Source organism: Felis catus, chromosome B1, assembly GCF_018350175.1.
Source record: "Felis catus isolate Fca126 chromosome B1, F.catus_Fca126_mat1.0, whole genome shotgun sequence".
In the NCBI taxonomy this organism is placed as follows: Eukaryota; Metazoa; Chordata; class Mammalia; order Carnivora; family Felidae; genus Felis; species Felis catus.
The window spans coordinates 162070859-162089282 of record NC_058371.1 but is presented as its reverse complement, the minus strand read 5'-3'; positions in this window follow the sequence as shown (position 1 = coordinate 162089282).

Here is an 18424-nt window from a genome sequence, read left to right as displayed (position 1 = left end):
CTTGCTGCTCGCTGTGCCCTGAGGGTTGTAGCTATTTAAGAACTCTTTGTCCATGGGTTACAATCCTTGGGACCCACAAGCATAAACCCTACTGGCCAACAGAGTCTGGTGATGTGGAGGTGTCCCCTGACACCAGCTGCAAAAAATGAGGATGCCAGACTAGTGTATGAGCTCCTTTCTGGGTAACACTGAGTATTATAATCCCATGTGACCAGGAGCACAAGCTCCTCTGGTCTCCAGAACCACCCGATCAAGAGGTGTCTCCTTGGAGGCAGCCACAAGAATTGGAGCACCAGATGCATACAAAGTCTCCCCACCAAGAAACACTGGTGCTCTGGAGCATGGCTAAGAAAGTGTGAAGATAGCACTCAAGACTCCATCCCTGGGAGAGTGTGTTCCAGCAGGTTCCTAGATATGAGTGTTAAATGAGATGACTGCCCTTCAGGCCGATGCTTTAATATAAGGCAAGTCTCCTTCACTTTAAGTCTGGGCATGATTGGCTGCCTCTAAGCTGGGCCTGGGGCAGGCGAGTCTGATGTTGTGAGCTCTCTAAGAGAGACTTCTTAGATTGCTAGAGTCCAGTGGGTCTCAGGATATGAGCCCTGTGGGTTTTCAAAGCCTGGTGTTCAGGAGGTTTATCTAAGTGTACATCTCAAAAGTTGGGATGCTTAATGTGGGGTATGAACCCCTCACTTCTCAGAGAGAGGCTTCAGGTTCCAAGTTCCTTCCCAGTCATGGGACACCATCCCAGGGGTAGGGTTTATGATGACAGTGTGTCCAGGATCTCCTACCCACTTCAATATAGTTTTCTTCTTGTTCACCTAATGTGTAGTCATCACTCAGCCAGTCTTTGAGGGCTTTTTTAAGAGAAAATTGTTCCATGTGTAGTTGTAATCTCAGTGTGTCTGTGCGAAGAGGTGTGTTCAGGATCTTCCTATGGTGCTGTCTTGAACCAGACGACTATGAGGGTGTTTTTGCATGAATGTAACATTTAAATCAATGATCTGAATAAAGCAGACTGCCCTCCCTGGTACATACTGGATAGCTAGTTCGTGCAAGCACATCCTGAATGTCCTGCTCACCCCTCTCTTGAGAATATAGAGATCCTCTCCTCCCTCCCTACTCCCACCATGCAGAATGTACAGAAAAATGTGTTGTTCAGCATGTAAGGTTGGGTGCTCTGGGAGGGGCCAACCCAGAGCATCTCCCTTGTAACAAGAATGTCCAGAGAGTAGGCCTTCATCTCCTTGGAATGTTGGCTGTGCAAGGAAGGGAAGGGTAACAGAGAGTTGCCAGGCTAAGCTGCTATACTATAAGAACTTGCTGCCTGTCGATCCAAGAAGCAGGTGCTTTGTCCAGTCAGCTGCTCCTGGATTCCCTGGACATAAATCCCCCCAATAAACCTCAATCACTCTCTCTGTTTTTTCTTCAATCTTGCCGGACCATCACCCACCCTTGCCTTAGAGTCTGGTGTGCAGCTATACGCTAATGTGGGTGGGCCTCATCTAATCAGTCAAAGGCCTAAAGAGAACAAAAAGACTGATCCTCTCCTGAATGAAAGGGAATTCATCTTGCCTGCCTGCCTTTGAGCTGGGGTATGGGGTGTTTTCTGCCTTCAGACTTGTACCAAAACACTGGCTCTTCCTGAGTCTTAATCCTACTGGCTTTTGGACTGGATTCACACCATTGTCTTTTCCGATTCTCTGGCCTTCAAACTACTCTCAGGTCTCCAACCTGCCAATGGCCAATCTTGGAATTTATTAGCCCCCATGATCACATGAGTCAACTCCTTATAATAAATCTTTTTTTTTTAATGGATTCTCTTTCTCTGAAGAATCCTAATACAGCACCCTCAAGCTTTTAGTCTCTCTACATGGTATGTTCTACTGTGGGACTTCTGCAAAGACCCTGTCAGGAAGCATATGTAGAAGGCAAGATTTCCAATGTCAACTCTTTGATCCCTTTTAGGGGAAAAACTGAGGCATTAACCCTGGTTTTATAATTTTATTTTTATGTTATAAAAAAAAAGAGAGATACCAAGGCCAAATTTTAGCTGACAAGATTAGAAGAGTTTCTACCTAACCCAGCAGAAGTGTGAAAAAACACAGTAGTAAAGGTGGAGAAGGGGGTGATTATGTCTCTTATTTTGGAGTTTGGGTCTGCTTTGAGACTTGTTGTTTTTATGTTTGTTGTTCAGAGAGTTGGATCCTATGGGGTCCTATGGGATTATAAACAGGGCAACTACCACTGCTGGGCAGGATTCCTCTATAAACATCCTTAACTGCCTAAAGCCCATTGCCAAAATCAAATAGAATGTATGTATAATAATTATGAAATCAATTAACTGAATTGCAATGGAACAGTTGACATATTATTGCTTTTTATAGATATTTAATTAAATATATTTAATCGTGGCCATAGTTTACATAGTTTAGGTACACAGTTTAGGGTTAGAGGAACTAGCTCAGTATGTATATAATGCAAAGACCTGGCCTTGCAATTTCACATTTAATCTCAAAAAAAAAAAAAAAAAAAAAAACAAGGGTTAAATCCACCTTTACCACCTGGGTGGAGGGGGAGGCAGTATTATATACTCCACAGGGGACAAAGGATTCTAGTGTTCATTCCCAGGTGGTAGCTCTGGTTTAGCACCTAAGGTGGCACAGCTTGGTCTAGTGACCAGAGTTACGTTCCTAGTTTTTCTACTCTGAGACAAAACAAAACTAAACTAAACTAAAGGCAAAGGGGGACCTGGGTGGCTCGGTTGGTTGAGTGTCCAACTCTTGGTTCCAGCTCAGGTCATGATTCCAGGGTTGTGGGATTGAGCCTTGTGTCAGGCTCTACACTTGAGCATCCAGCCTGCTTAAGATTCTGTCCCTCTCTTCCTCTGCCCCTCTCCCCTGCTTGCATATTCTCTCTCTCTCTCTCTCTCTCTCTCTCTCTCTCTCTCTCTCTCTCTTTCTAAACAAAAACAAAAAACCCCACCTATACGAAAGGCAAAGGAAGTAGAAGTCAGCTTGCCCAAAGTCACCCATGTGATAATGAGCAGGAGCAGGAAGAGGACCATTTTACCAACTCCTGCTACAGGTGAAGGACCTTACGTACATGCGTGTAGTAGTCCTAATCCTTACAACAATCCTATGAGGCACATAGAATCCTCCTTCTCTTATGGCTGAGGAAATTGAGGTTCAGAAAAATTGATTAATTTGACCTAGTCACATAGTTGCTAGCAGTTGAGAAGAGATGTGAACTCAAACCTGTGTAACTCCAAAGTCTTTATGGCATACTGATGGTAGAGATTTTTTTTTCTTTTGAACCCTGCTTTATACTAATAAATGAGATGGATAAACTAATCTGGCTGACTGTCCGGCAGCCAACCTCTCTTCCTTGGAGCTCTGGATTACATTACCCCAGAGTTACTGTTCAGTGAGAAGCATTTTTTTATAACCTTCTGTTTTTGACAGAAGGTAGTTACCCTAGGCTGACATAATGCAGTTCTCATTGGTCTAATTGTCAGGGAGCCTTGAAATTACCCTCCTCTCCAAACCCATGTTCCATGCCCCCCCAATTGAAGACGGCTGCTCTAACTCCCACTCATGTCTTTCCAGTGCTGACTCCACCATTTCTGGCTGGGAAAAGCTATGTTTTTAAACAAACTTTTGCATTCTAACTGCCTCTGCCTTGCCCTGTCTAATCAGCCCAAGCTATGGCCACAGTTGTGTATAATTAGTTAACTTCACTCATTGCTTCTTGTGTTTATGGTTCTCTGACCAATTCTACATGACAAATGGCTATCCAAAGCCATGGGCTTGACCTCAGATGACCCTGCATTTGATTGTCTTTATCCCAGTGCACGGGTCAGCACTCAGAGTCTCCCATAGCTCTTGCTCAGCTAGTAATTGATTTCCATGCGAATTCATGGGCCAGCTGGCAGAACTGGGCCATTGGGTATGTTGACAGCACAGGCAGGAGGCAGCCTATGGCAGCCACTATTTTAGAGAAGCCTCACCAGTATATTCATGTCAAAAAAGTCATGTACTTAAGGGGTCTTGCCCACCCAATGCCAGAAAGGTATGATGACTACTAAAAAGGATTCCTATCCCAAGGTCCTCAGACTTTTCCTAAAAGCAGGAATTCAATGAACAATTCTCAAACCACAAGACAGGAGTTTCCCCTTTTGTTTGGTTTCTGTGCTGGCTGATGCCAATCAACTGTCAACAAATGAGGAATAGTGTCTAGGTCACACTTCTGTTTTCTATCTAGTGGTCTGTTTATTTATGCATCATTAATACCTTCACTTTAAGAGTTGTTAATGTTTCAAAGACAATGTTTGTTCAAGCTCAGTAAAGTGCAGTGAAGAAGGAAAGGCCCTAGATAAGAATTAGGAAGAGCTGGGGTGCCTGGATGGCTCAGTCAGTTAAGCGTCCAACTCTTGACATCCACTCAGGTCATGAACTCGCAGTTCATGAGTTCAAGACCCACATCAGGCTCCATGCTGACAGTGCAGAGCCTTCTTGGTACTCTCTCTCTCTCTCCCTCTCTCTCTCTCTCCTTCTCTGCCCTTCCCCCACTTTCTCTCTCTCTCCCTCTCAAAATAAATAAAGTTAAAAAAAAAAGCGTGAAGATGTTTCTCACTGGATGTGTACCTCTGCAGTTATTTTACCTCAGGACATGGTTTCTTCATTTGTAAAATGAGGAGGAGGAGAAGGAAGATGAGAAATTTAAAAAAAAAGGGGGGGGAGGAGGGAGGGAAGGGAGAATGAGAGAGAGAGAGAGAAAGCAGTTAGACTAAATTATTTCAGAATTCCCCTCCAGCTTCCTGTGTCATGTATTTCAAAGCTGTAATAAACATTTAGGACTGTTATGTCCTCTTGATGAATTGAGTCCTTTATCATTTTATCAACCAACTTCCTTTATCATTGGGAATATTCTTTGTTCTGAAATCTATTGGCTATTAATACAACTATTCCAGTTTTCTTCTGCTCGGTGTTAATATGGTATATCTTTACTTTTAATCTATTTTTTCTTCATATTTAAAGTACATTTTTTGTAGTCAGCATATAATTATATGGCTCATTTCTCCCTTCCCCACCTTTAAACAATTGTTACCATTTATTATGCTTTTACTTATGTCACAATCCCCACCCAACATTGGTGTTTTTCAGTTAGTTGTCTTTTTAAGATATTTAAATAAGAAAAAAGTTCCTACATATTTACCTATGTGGCTACCATTTCCAGTGCTCTTCATTCTTTTGTATAGATCCTTTTCTTTCTACCTGAAAGGAGTTCTTTCTACCTGAAGGAGTTCCTTTGACATTTCTTATAGTGCTAAGGACACAGGTGATGAATTCTTTCAGCTTTTGTAATTCTTTAAGAATCCGTGTTCCATCTCTGTTTTTGAAAGATTTTTTTGCTAGGTATAGAATTCTGGGTTGGCAGGGTCTTCCTTTTTCCTTTCAGTAATTTAAAGATATTGCTTCATTATCTTCTCCTTTGCAATGTTTCTGATAAGATATCCGCTGTCACTCTCACCTTTGCTCCTTAGTACATATTTCTTTTTCCCTTGGCTATTTTTAATATTTTTTCTTTAAGGCTGGTTTTAATTAATTTGATTCTGACATCTTTTGGTGCAGTTTTCATCATGTTTCTTATGCTTGGGGTTTATTGAGAGTCTTATATCTGTGGGTTGTCATCAAATTTGGAAATTCTTGAGCCAATATTTCTTCAAATATCTTCCCCCCCCTTCTCCTTTGGGAACTCCAATTACATATATATTAGGCCATTTAAATCTTTCCCACAGCTCACTGATGATTTTTTTATTTTTAAAATTCTTTTATCTTTCAGTGTTTCACTGCCAACAGTTTCTGTTGCTATGTCTTCAAGTTCACAAATATTTTCTTCTGCAATATCAAATCTGCTGTTACTCCCAGTGATTTTTTTATCATGCATTACAGTTTTCATTTCTAAATATTCTGTATGGATTTTTCTTATTCATGTTCCTACTTAACTTTTCAACATACATTTATGGTTATAATTACTACTTCAGTACCATTATCTGTTCATTCTAACATCTGTGTTAGTTCTGGGTCAATTGCAATTAATTTTTTCTCTCCATTAGAGGCCATATTCTTCTGCTTCTTTGCAAGGTGGTAATTGTGGAATGATCCCAGACACTGCAAATTTTACTTTGGTTGCTGAATATTCTTATATTCCTATACATACCTTGAGCTTTGTCCTGGAGCACAGTCAAATCAGTCAGAAAGAGTTTGATCTTTTGGGCTCTTGCTTTTGAGATTAGTTAATTGTGGCAGAGAAGTACTCATTTTAGGACTAAGTATTTCCTATTGTTAAGGCAAGACTCTTCTGTGTACTAAAGAACACACAAAAATGAAAAACAAGGAAACAATACAGTTTTAAAAAGAGAAAAACATGTGAACAGACGGATCTGTGTGTGTGTGTGTGTGTGTACATGAATGGTAAATAAGTAGATAAAAATGTGCAAAATGTCATTAGTTATTAGTGAAGTGCAAATTAATACCATGATAAGAGGACACTACAAATGTATTAGAATGACTAAAATTTTAAAACCTGGCTATGTCAAGTGTTGGTAAGGATATGGAGGAACAAGAATTCTCATATGCTGCTAGGGGATGTAAAAGGGTACAGCCACTTGGCCAAACAGTTTGGCAGTTTCTTAAAATGTTAACCAGACACCTAGAATAGCATAAGATACAGCCATTCCACTCCTAGCTAATTACCAAGAGAAAGGAATGAGTGTATATGTCCCACAAAGACTTATACATGAATGTTCACTGCCATTTTATTTGTGAGAGCCCAAAATTGGAAACAAATGTCCATCCACAGGTGAATAAATAAATCGTGCTTAGCCATTTAAATGCTATTCATTGAAATACTATTGTTGAAATACTATCCAACAATAAAAAGAAATAAACCATAAATACACTCTACAACTTGAACGGACTTCAAAATAATTGTGCTGAGTAAAAAAAAAAAAAAAAACACAGACAAAATAAGAGTACAACCTGTATGATTTGATTTAGATCATATTCAAAAATACATAAACTACTGTATTGTAAAAGAAAAGAGATCTATATTTCCCTGAGGGCCTGGGGTGGGGGGAAGGGGGAAGTCTGCAGGAAGAGGGAAGAATTGCAAAGGAGCATAAGGAAACTTTGGGAAGTGATGACATGCTTATTCTCTTGATTGTGACGATAATTTTATAGGTGTATGCAAATGTCAAAATGCACCAAGCTGTATAATTTAAATATGTGCAGTTTACTGTATTTCAGTTATACCTCAAAAAAACTTTTTCTTTTTTAAAGAATACAAGAGTTGATTTAAAGTAGGCTGTCACTGCTCACCAAACTCCACACCCGAAAAACAAATAATCCACTGAAGAAATGGGAAGAAAACATGAATAGACACTTCTCTAAAGAAGACATCCGGATGGTCAACAGGCACATGAAAAGATGCTCAACATCGCTCCTCATCAGGGAAATACAAATCAAAACCACACTCAGATATCACCTCACGCCAGTCAAAGTAGCCAAAATGAACAAGTCAGGAGACTACAGATGCTGGAGAGGATGTGGAGAAACAGGAAGCCTCTTGCACTGTTGGTGGGAATGCAAACTGGTGCAGCCGCTCTGGAAAACAGTGTAGAGGTTCCTCAAAAAATTAAAAATAGACCTACCCTATGACCCAGCAGTAGCACTGCTAGGAATTTACCCAAGGGATACAGGAGTACTGATGCATAGGGGCACTTGTACCCCAATGTTTATAGCAGCACTTTCAACAATAGCCAAATTATGGAAAGAGCCTAAATGTCCATCAACTGATGAATGGATAAAGAAATTGTGGTTTATATACACAATGGAGTACTACGTGGCAATGAGAAAGAATGAAATATGGCCCTTTGTAGCAACGTGGATGGAACTGGAGAGTGTGATGCTAAGTGAAATAAGTCATACAGAGAAAGACAGATACCATATGGTTTCACTCTTATGTGGATCCTGAGAAACTTAACAGGAACCCATGGGGGAGGGGAAGGAAAAAAAAAAAAGAGAGAGGTTAGAGTGGGAGAGAGCCAAAGCATAAGAGACTCTTAAAAACTGAGAACAAACTGAGGGCTGATGGGAGTGGGAGGGAGGGGAGGGTGGGTGATGGGTATTGAAGAGGGCATCTTTTGGGATGAGCACTGGGTGTTGTATGGAAACTAATTCGACAATAAATTTCATATATTTAAAAAATAAATAAATAAAGTAGGCTCTCACTGACCAAATTCAGGACAATTTGTGCATGAAAAGAAATAATGATGGCAATGGACAGAATAAGGAAAATAATCCATGAGTCCATAGACTCTAAGAAAGAGAGGAAAAGAAAGAGAAAAAGGAGTGGAGAGCAAACATGAAGGGGCTCTCTTTATAAAAGAATGCCAGCCAATGGGGCGCCTGGGTGGCGCAGTCGGTTAAGCGTCCGACTTCAGCCAGGTCACGATCTCGCGGTCCGGGAGTTCGAGCCCCGCGTCAGGCTCTGGGCTGATGGCTCAGAGCCTGGAGCCTGTTTCCGATTCTGTGTCTCCCTCTCTCTCTGCCCCTCCCCCGTTCATGCTCTGTCTCTCTCTGTCCCAAAAATAAATAAACGTTGAAAAAAAAATTAAAAAAAAAAAAAAAGAATGCCAGCCAATAAATATAGAAGGAACGATAAAATTAGAAAATCACTATCAACCTCAAATTAATAATCGACTCCAGTAAAGACAGATAATTGATGCTAAAATACTATAAAAGCAGATCCATAAATACTAGCCGACTCTTTGAGATACAATTAAATTACACTCAACACACACTGTTCTTGAGGCATCTGGGTGGCTCTGTTTGTTAAGCGTCAGACTCTTGCTTTCAGCTCAGGTCATGATCTCACGGTTTGTGAGATCTGTGCTGACAGTGCAGAGCCTGCTTGGGGTTCTCTCTCTCCCTCTCACCCCACCTCTCCTCCACTTGCCCATGCTCTTTTTCTGTCTCTCAAAATAAATAAACTTAAAAAAACATACACCGTTCTTAAAAGCAGAAAAGTACATATATTACTTCAGGAAGTTTCTACCACAAGATGGTTAACAAAGAGGGAAAGCTGATGTCAAGGGAGAAGGTAGAGATGCTAAGGGTTGAGTGAATACACTCAACCAGTTAAGTTCAGGGATGTGTGTTGGTCAAGGACAGCTCTGCTTTAGGTGTTCCTCAAATAGTTTATCTCAGTTTGTAATTATAGATTTGTTAGTATAATTATTTGATTCATGGCCAAACTCCCCCCCCCCCCACTAGACTATAAGTACCCAGAGAGAAAGGACCTGGTCTTTCTGGACTCACCAGAATTTCACAGGGTGACCGTTGTATGGTAGGAGCTTGCTAACTACTTCTGAAAGGAGTAAGTGAATGAGTGAGCGAGTCAATGAATGAATGAGGACAGCAGAGGTGACCCTTTTTTAACTGAACTGCCCTGTGTTAAAGCTACCTGTTGGCTGCACTTGGAAGCACCATGAGGGCAGAAGCCTGGCCTGTCCTTGTCACTACTTTAGCCACAGCACACAGAATAGTGCTTGACACATAGTATGCACTCAATAAATACCTGCTGAACTAATGAATTAGAACAGCTGTCTCCATCAGACTATAAACGTTGTGAGGGCAAAGACAATTTTTGTAATCTTCCCAGTGACAAGCACAGAGACCTACACATAGTAGGGGCTCGATGAATATGTGAGAAGCAGCAAACAAATGGCTGATGAATACATGAATCCCACCCACATTTCCTTACTAAACAGTGAACATAGCAAACATTCCAAGGAGAAGCAGCTCAGAGAAGGCTGAATGGGAAGGATTGCTGAGAAATGGTTCTGGAGCAGTGGACGGAAGGCCAAGTTGGTGGGAGCTAGATTGCAAGGAGGGGAACAGACCCCATGGTCCCTTTCCTTCTAGTGCCTTAGGGTTGGACTCATTCTGACTTTGCCCGGAAAATGTCACCCACTAACTCCCACGACTGCCCCAAAATGTCCACAGCCAGTGTTTCCTGTTTGGTGGCCAGGCTGGCTGAGCCTTGGGCCAAAGACCTTCCCGAGGAGGACTTTCTGGAGTCGGGGCAGGCAGTGGGGGTCACCTTCACTTAGTACATGAAAGAAAAGGGTCCAGAGAACAAAGACCAGAGAACAGGACATCAATAACCCGGGATTATGTTTGAAGCTCTGGATCTGAAACCGGTTTTGTTTAAGCAGCAACCAAATTTAAAGAACAAAAAGAAAACAAAGCAGAGGACACCAGGCTAAACTTTTTGCTAATAAACTTCTCATTAAAGGGAGCATTACATTCTGAAACTGAGCCTTGCCTGAGAGAATGACAAAAACTGTCTTGTTCATATGCTCTGCAGTTTTGTTTGGGACGCACAGTGCTGCCTGCCATTTAGGTGTCAAAGGTCATGACAGCAAATGCTGCTAGGACGGAAGTTTCTCTGAAGTCAGGGCTACAGACAAAGGCCCACTCCTTCAAGTGACACTTCCGACAAACCAAATTCCAGCCTGGTGACAGCATTGTTTACCTAGAGTTTGCGGTACTAGATTTGAACTGATCCAAATTCTAAAGTTCGGAGCTTCCAAACAACAAGGGAAGACAGTCCACTGTTATGTTCCAGCCCCAGCCGGGAGCCCGTGGGAGAGCCCTGACAGACTAAGGAAAACTCCAGTTTGATTCAGAGCTGATTACTAAGCCATCCAAAGAAAGCCCTGGCTCCTACTCCATCAGGTCATTGAAAAGAAAAAGAAATGCTTTAGTTTCTCGCTGCCCAAATTGTGAATTTTGAACCAGCACCATTGGCATTACTTGAGAATTTTTAGAAATGCAAAATCTTTGGCGCCCTAGATCAGGCAATGATTTTTTTTTTTTTTTAGATAAAACACCACAAGCACAAGCTACAAAAGGAAAAATAGATAAAGGGAGGCATCACCAAGTTTGGGCTTCAGAGGGCACTACCAAGAAAGTAAAAAAAAGACAGCCTCTAAACTGAGAGAAAATATGTGCAAATCCTCTCTTTGAAAAAAAAAATTTAGTATCTGGAATGTATAAGGAGCACTTATAGCTCAACCATAAAAAGAGCACCCATTTTATAATGTGCCCAGGAGGGGCACCTGGCTGGCTCAGTTAGTTGAGTGAGCAACTCTTAATCTCGGGGTCATGAGTGTGAGCCCCACATTGGGTGCAGAGATTAGGCGTTATTTTATTTTTTTTAATTTATTTTTGAGACAAAGAGAGACAGAGCATGAATGGGGGAGGGACAGAGAGAGAGGGAGACACAGAATCGGAAGCAGGCTCCAGGCTCTGAGCCATCAGCCCAGAGCCCGACGCGGGGCTTGAACTCACGGACTGCGAGATCGTGACCCGAGCTGAAGTCGGACGCTTAACCAACTGAGCCACCGAGGTGCCCCAAAGCTAATGTTATTTTAATAATGACTTGTAGCTGTACTTTTTGCTAAAAATGCATTTAAAATGTGCCAAGACTTTAAATAGACATTTCTCTAAAGAACATGTATAAATGGCCAAATGAGTACGTGAAAAAGATGCTCACCATTATGAGTCATTAGAGAAATGCAAGTCAAAACCACAGTGAAATACCATTTAACACCACTAGAATGGCTACAGTACAGGGGTGCCTGGGCGATTCAGTCGGTTAAGCGTCCGCCTCTTGATTTCTCCCCAGGTCATGATCTCACGTTTTGTGAGATCAAGCCCTGCACTGGGCTCTGCACTGATGGCATGGAGCATGCTTGGGATTCTCCCTCCCTCTCTCTCTGCCTCTCCCCTGCTTGTGTTCCCTCACTCTCAAAATAAATAAATAAACTTTTTTAAAAAACCAGACAATAACAAGAGTTGGTGAGAATGAAAAACTGGACCTCTCATATACCTGGTGGGAATGTAACATAGGGTAGCAATTTTGAAAAACAGTTTAGGAGTTCCTCAAAAACGGCTAACACAGAACTGATTCAGCGATTATACTCCTAGGTATCTAGCCACTAGAATTGAAAACATGTCCACACAAAACTTGTACAGAATGGTTCGTATCAACATTGTTTATAATAGACAAAAAATGGAAGTAACCCATTTGTTCATCAATTGATGGATGGTTACACAAAATGTGGTATATCCCTACAGTGGAATCAGCCATCAAAAGGAAAAAGAAATCAAAACTACAGTGAGAAATTACCTCATACTGGTCAGAATGGCTACAGTCAACAATACAAGAAACAGCAGACGTGGGCGAGGATGTGGAAAAAAAGGAACCCTTGTACACTGTTGGTAGGAATGCAAACTGGTACAGCCACCAAGGAAAACGGTATGGAGGCTCCTCAAAAAATTAAAAAAAGAACTACCTATAATCCAGTAATTGCACTACTGAGTATTTACTCAAAAAATACCAAAACATGAACTCAAAGGGATACATGCACCCCTATGTTTATGGCAGCATTATTTACAATAGCCAAATTATGAAAGCAGCCCAAGTGTCCATCGACAGACCAATGGATAAAGAAAATATGGCAGATATGTACAATGGAATATTATTCAGCCATAAAAAAGAATGAAATCTTGCCATTTGCAACAACATGGTTGGAGCTAGTATCTGAGCAAAATAGAGTAGAGTAGTATCTAAGCAAAATAAGTCAATCAGAGAAAGACAAATACCATATGGTTTCATATGTGGAATTTAAGAAACAAAACAAACAAAGAAAAAAGAGACAAACCAAGAAACAGAGTCTTAACTGTTTAGAGAACTGATAGTCACTAGAGGAGAGGTGAGTGGGGGGATGGGTAAAATAGGTGATGGGGATTAAGGAGCGCATTTATCATGATGAGCACTGGGTGATGTATGAAATTGTTGAATCACTATACTGTATGCCATGAAACTAATATTACACTACGCTAACTATACTGGAAGTAAAATTAAAAACTTAATTTTTAAAAAGGGGGAAAGAAAGGAATGATGTACTGATACGTGCTACAATATGTGTGAACCTTGAAAACATCATGCTTAGTGAAAGAAACTTGACACAAAGGCCACAAATTGGACCATCCGATGTATACGAAATGTCCCAAACTAACAAATCCATGGAGATAAGAAGTGATTTTAGAGTTTGTCAGGCTAGGGGGAGGGGAATCAAGGAAGGACTGCCATTGGTCACAAGGTTTTTTTGGCGGTGATAAAGGTGTTCTGAAATTAGATGGTGGTGATGGTTGCATAACCTTGCGAATATATTAAAAATCACTGAATTGTGCGCTTTAACATGGTGAGTTTTATGGTTGGTTAATTGTATCACACACACCAGAAAAACCTAGGCCTCCATCCAGACTCCTTGTCTCAACATCTGCATTTGAACGAGACCCTCAGTTAATATGAATGCACATTAAGGTTTGAAAAGCATCAATCTAACACAAGGGTCTTTTTTTTCTTTTTTTTTTTTTTAAGTTCATTTATTTATTTTTGAAAGAGACAGAGAGAGAGAGAGAGCCCAAGCAGGGGAGGGGCTGAGCAGAGGGGGACGGAGGATCCGAAGCGGGCTCCGTGCTGACGGCAGAGAGCCCGATGCGGGGCTTGAACCCACGAACTGTGAGATTAAAGTCCTACGCTTCACCGACTGAGCCACCTAGGTGCCCCTGACATACCAGTTGTCATACAATTGCATACGTGGCCGAAATTTGGAATCAGCTGGGGAGCTTCTAAAGCTGCTCCCTTGGGTATCTTTCCATGTCTTGTCCCCCCAACTCACCTACAAGTTCGTGGAATGTCTTGCATGGACCTCATACCCCTTGAGTTAGACCTCCATGCAAGATGCCTCTTGGTTCTCAAAAACACATACTGCTTGATAGCAGAGCAGAGACTCTGGGCCATTCGAATCACAGCTGTGCCACTAACAAGTCGTGAGACCTCAGACAAATGACTTAACCTCTCATGACTCAGTTTTCCTACTTGTAAAATGGGGCTAATAATAGCACCTACTGCATCAAGTCGCTGAAAGGAGTAAGTTCCTTAATAAAAGCATTTGGAATAAAACCTGTTATATGTAAGACTATACATATATATATATATATATATACATATATATATATACACACGTGTATTAGATATTATTACATAAGCAAATATTCTTTTATAATGTGCATCAGTTACAATACGTTGCATATCATTATATGACGGTAGCAGCTATTAAACCCAGACCACCTGCCCAGCACTATGCTGTTTTAACTTCTCTAATGTAGTTCTCATAGTGATTCTAAGAGACAGCAAATTCATCCAGCAAATATTGATGAAGCATGCTTCATCATGCTTCATGGATGAAGCATGAGCATGTGGCAATTCTGTGCCTGACTCCGGTGAGAAATTAAAGCCCAGGTACCTCAGTTCTGGCTGCTGTAACAAAATATCACAGGCTGAGCGGTTCATAATTAACAGACATCTGCTTCTCACAGTTCTGGAGGCTGGAAAGTCTACGATCAAGGTGCTGGGGTCTAGTGAGGGCCACTTCCTGCTTCATAGACAGCCATCTGCTCACTGTATCCTCATATGGTTGAAGAGGTTGAGGGGGCCCACTGGGGTCTCTTTTATAAGGACACTAATTTCATCATGAGGACCCTACCCGCATGACCTCCTGACCTCCCAAAGGTCCCACCTCCCCAAACCATCACGTTGGGGATTGGGTTTCAACATAAGAATTTTAGGGGGCCATAAACATTCAGTCCATGGCACCAAGGAAGTTAGGTGACCTGCCCATAGTCCCAGAGCTAGTGACGAGGGAACCCCAGTCTGACTCCAGAATCTGGCTCTGGCCGACCACCTTCTGTGGCCTACCTTCAAAAGGGTACAAACTGGTAGGAGAAATACAAATCAAGCGGCCAGCTAGGTGCAGGTACATGGGGGAAGGGGGTCTCGGGATTCCCTGTATGAGTATTTGGGGTGGCCCTTTGGACCAAGACAGCTGGTCACCTGAGAGTGGGACATGTGTGCAGCCCAGCCTAGCAGGGGTTGGCGTTCTGGGGGAGGGAGAACGGGTCTGCTGGGATCATTCTGGGGCTTTCAGAACCTTTAGCCCTGGCATAAGGTGGGAGCACTGCCAGAGCGTGAAGCGAGCCTGAAGGCTTCTCCATGGGCCCAGCAGCGTCCCATGCTCTGGAAGGCCTTACCTCATCCACGGCACAGCGGCAGCCCATGGTCGGTGCGGGCCCAGCTCACAGGCTCACGGCAGAAAGCTCACCGCCAGCTTTCTCGGCCCCTCGGCCACCAAAGCCACAAATCCTTACATAAGCACCAACTTCCCCATTGGTTGGTCTGCGTCTTTTTCAGGGACTGTGTGTTTTAAAGTGACTGAGTGAAGAAAAGAGGAACTTAGCCAAAATCCAAAAGGACTGTAAATGAGTGTCCCATGTCCCCGCAGAGTCCCCACACTCAACTCCAAATTCCTTCACCCCATCAGACGTTCTCTGTGCCCAATTCCAAAAGCCTGAAAAATAAAGTCCCTCGCGAGCTCTAACTCTTGCCATTATTCAAACACAAACAATGTTTAAATAAGCACTGTTAGGGTATATTCGGATTTCAAAGGGGACTCGACCCCATCCAGATGCTATTGCTTATATGACTGTCTTCGCCCAGAGTAACAGTGCAGACTGCCCAGTGTCTGAGGCATTTTTCTGTAACTCCCCACGTGGCTGTTCTCTTTCCAAAAAAATAATTAAAGAAAAGAAAGGAAAAAGAAAGCAAAAGACCGTTTCTGATGTCAAACACTAGCTCATTTCAGAACTGTGACTTTTCTCCTTGCTCAACTTCTTCCTCACTTACTCTACCCAACTAGCAGTCTCTCTCCTGATGGAATTGCTAGAACTACTTACCCTCCATTAAGATGCTAACCTGCTTCAGAGAGGAGAGAGAAAGCGGGTATCTAAGTAAATGGACTCAGAAAGAACAAGACATTGTGAAGAATTCACGCGTGTGTGTGTGCGTATGAGCGTGTGTGCGTGTGTGTGTGTGTGTGTGCGTGCACGTGATTGTCCGTGTATGTGTCAGGGCTGGTCAGCAGAGAAGAGGTAGGAATATCACTCCCAGAATGACATTCATGACAGTGTTTTCACAAAGCAAAGAGCCACCAGTCCAGCTGCTTAATTAGATCATAATCCCGTGTGGTTTTAATTTACTCTTGACTTGAAGAGTTTGGGATGGGCACCAGGATCGTGGAAGTCACTGTGACATGGGCCCCTGTGTGTATCTCTTTTTTAAAGTTGGTTACGACCTTCGTAAAAAAATAAATAAAAATCTTCAAACAAACACTAACCAATTCACCACCTCAAGGTAGCGACTCTTTTCGTGTTGTCAAACAGATTACCTGAACAGGCTCTATCTGGCCCGATTCCAGAGCACAGCCAGGCCTGGTCCGCCCTGGGAAAGCGGGGGCACGGGCAGCAGTCTGGTGGCAAACTCGTGGAGTAAAAAAATACCTGGGTTCAGAGCCCGGATCCATCGCTTACCAGCTCTTTTCACCGGGACAAGTCATGTTACTTCTGTGAACCTAAGTTTTCTCTTCTCTAAAGGGAACATAACACACCTAACTGGCAGGGATGATTGGCGGTAACTCGCAAAAAGTGTAGTCATTTGTACAATGTTATCACTTCCCCTAGTTAGCGGTTCAGATAGGTAGTCGATTTGCTTTCTTTTCTGGTTTCATCCAGCCATGTTGTTTCAGCACACGTGCGGTTTTTCCACCAACGTCTGGGCTTTGGGGTAGCATTCTCGCAATACAGACCGAACGGCTAAAACAAATTTTCTTTCTGACAGTAATGGAAAGCACATTCATGGTTCCGACAGCGGAGCAGCTGCACAGATGAATAAGAGCAACAACAATGACAACAATGACATTCCTTACGCGTCAAGCTGAGCGCTTTCATGCCTGATTCCAGAATTTCTCAACCTCAGCACTATTGAGCTGCTGGGCCAGATCCTTCTTTGTCGTGGGGCTGTCCCATGCACGACAGGCTGCGTGGCAGCCTCCCCGGCCCCTGCCCACTAGATGCCTGCCGCAAACCTCTCCACCCCACCCACCTCGCCTCACTTGTGCCGTCTCCCAAAAAATGTCTCTCGATGTTGCCATATGTACACTGGAGCACGAAATCATCCCCCACGGAGAACCGCTGCCTTAGCGCGTTTACTGTTGACAACAAACAGGGATGCCCGGGTGGCTCAGTCATCTAAGCGTTAGACGTTGGCTCAGTTCATGATCTCACAGTTCATGGGTTCGAGCCCCGTATCAGGCTCTGCACTGCCAGCTCAGAGCCCGTGGCAGATCATCCGTCTTGCTCTCTCTGCCCCTCCCCTGCTTTCACACGTGTGCGCTCTCGCTCTCTCTCTCTCTCTCTCAAAAATAAACATTTAGAGGTGCCAGGATGGCTCAGTCAGTTAAGTGTTCAACTCTTGATCTCGGGTCGGGTCAGGATCTCACAGTTTTGTGAGCTCGAGCCCCACATCAGGCTCTGTGCTGACCTAGCACAGAACCTGCTTGGGATTCTCTCTCACTTTCTCTCTGCCCCTCCCCTGCTCTCACTCTCTCTGTCTCTCTCAAAACAAACAAACAAACAAACACTTAAATACAGAGAACAAACTGAGGGTGATGGGCATTGAGGAGGGCACTTGTTGGGACGAGCCCTGGCTGTTGTATGTAAGCGATGAATTATGGGAACCTGCTTCCAAAGCCAAGAGCACACTGTATACATTGAACGTTAGCTAATGTGACAGTAAATTATATTTTTTAATAATAATTAAAAATAAAATATAGGGATCCAAAAAAAATAAATAAACCCTTAAAAATATATTCACAGCAAAGGGGGGAGGTTAGAACAACGGTCATTGCCATCTTACAAGTGAGGAGGCTGAGGAAGCAGGTAAGCGACTTAACGGAGGTGGGAACCGGCCCCGCCTGAGACCATTCTGCCTCCCGTGGGCCCTCGGGGCTGGAGAAGTGTTGCTTGGACCCTCTCTGGTCTCATTTACAGAATCCTGAGGAGGGAAGAGAAGGGAAGGACGACAGAGGGCAGGGAGAGCAGACATGGTTGTTTTCAGGGAGGGAGACAACTGCTTCCTGGGTCACGGCCTTCCCACAGCGCACTGGGGAAGCGGACTCGTCCTACTCAGCTTGGGCAGCCAGTGAGGCAGGGAGAGACCAGGTAGAGCGGCGTCCTGGGAGCCGTGGAGAGAAAGTACTTCAGGAGAGAGTCCTCACCTGTGTCAACTGCTACTCAACCCGTGATTTAAGGAAGCTTAGCTCAGAGGACTGGCCTGTGAGGAGGCCCTGGTAGGACTTCCGAAAGAGCTGGTCAAGAGGTTCAAACTATTT